We start from the raw sequence: 1561 nt of genomic DNA on the forward strand, positions 1-1561 counted from the left end.
CAGTCTTTGCCTTTAAAGTTTTTGTTCTTTAGTAGTTCTTTATAGTGTTGAAGATCTAGATAGGAGGAAAAAAAATGTCTGGCAGGACAAAGTAAGAACATAACTAGAGACTAAAACTATACTCAAATGAAGATATAAAGTGTGTTACCCACTAGTGCCATCTGTATCTTGTTTATGCAGAGACAAGTAGTTACCCATTCCATACAGAAACAATCTTCTTTGCTGTCCTGGTAAGATATATTCTGTGTTCTAAAACAAACAGTGTTGGAACTGAGCCTCAGATTATTGAGAAATGTTTTTGCTGTCAATGTGTCCAAGTCTTGATCCTAAGATAAAACATACTTTATGACAAGGTTTGAGGAATTGACACAGAAGAAATTATGAGAGGGCTGGTGCTTAATTGATAGCCCCAAATGATGGTCTGCTAACAGAAATGGTTATTCCAGGATTACTCTAAGGGAGGTCTGGAAGAGAAGGCAGATATCTCATTAAAGACTTAGATTCCTTATTTTAATATTTATGTTTCAAGGAGGGATGATACAGAGCTCCAGAGAGACTCTAATCCTTCTTGGTCCTACAGTCTAGAACAACTGTATCTCTAACTTTATTAGACATTTGTATCTGGAAGGAAAAATAAACTCAGAGAGAAGAGAAATGATGTATAGTTCTTGATTTCACTTTTCTCACGGAATGACAGCAGCTAGACAGCAGTCAATGAGACACAGCAAGGATTATGGCTTAAAGAGTTGGACATGCTGGCAACCCTGGGCTATTATTCTCTGTTTGATGGACCTTGCCTTTTGGATGGTTTTCCTAACCAAAGTTTACAAAGATGATAACTTCCTTGTTCTATTCTTATAAATCCCCTTTGGGAAATTTAAGGTTGCCCATGTTGAATTGTCTGCTCTTTATTCTCAATAGATTTATTTTAAGTGTAACTTTAAGATAAGGAAATGAGAATAGAGAGGAAGGGCTAATACAGTCTTACATATTCAATGCTTATATGAAAGAAATGAAAAACCAGGCACACAATGAGAAGTTCAATGGGAAGACTTTCTTCTACAGAGTAAATGAATGAATGGACATGTAGACAATATTATAGTTTGATTCCCCTGCCCCCAGTTCCTTGATATCATCAGTAGACTAATTTACAAAAGAATTTTCATGGCTTTTGGAAAGAAAAAGTAAAGCATCTTAGGAGGTTAATTCGGTAAATTTGTGCAGAATTTTCCAAGTATCTAGAAATGATTAGTTTAGAAAGAAATTGGAAAAAATGTAATTTAATAAATCCTTTGAAGCAGTGTGCATAGGTTAATCCCAGAGAGATTTTTAATAAATCCTTTCTGAAGTAGAAGCACTATTTAAAACAGGGAAGTTAATCCGTTTAAGGCAATCATCTGCTACCTGGTATTCTTCCCCACCTGGCAATTCTCAAAAGGATGAGAAGCAACCTTATATGTTTTTATTGTACCACATGCACAACAGACTCTGATAAAGAGCAAATGATATATATATATATATATATATATATATATATATATATATATATATATATATATTT

The sequence above is a fragment of the Marmota marmota genome, unplaced genomic scaffold, assembly GCF_001458135.2.
Source record: "Marmota marmota marmota unplaced genomic scaffold, marMar, whole genome shotgun sequence".
Taxonomy (NCBI): Eukaryota; Metazoa; Chordata; class Mammalia; order Rodentia; family Sciuridae; genus Marmota; species Marmota marmota.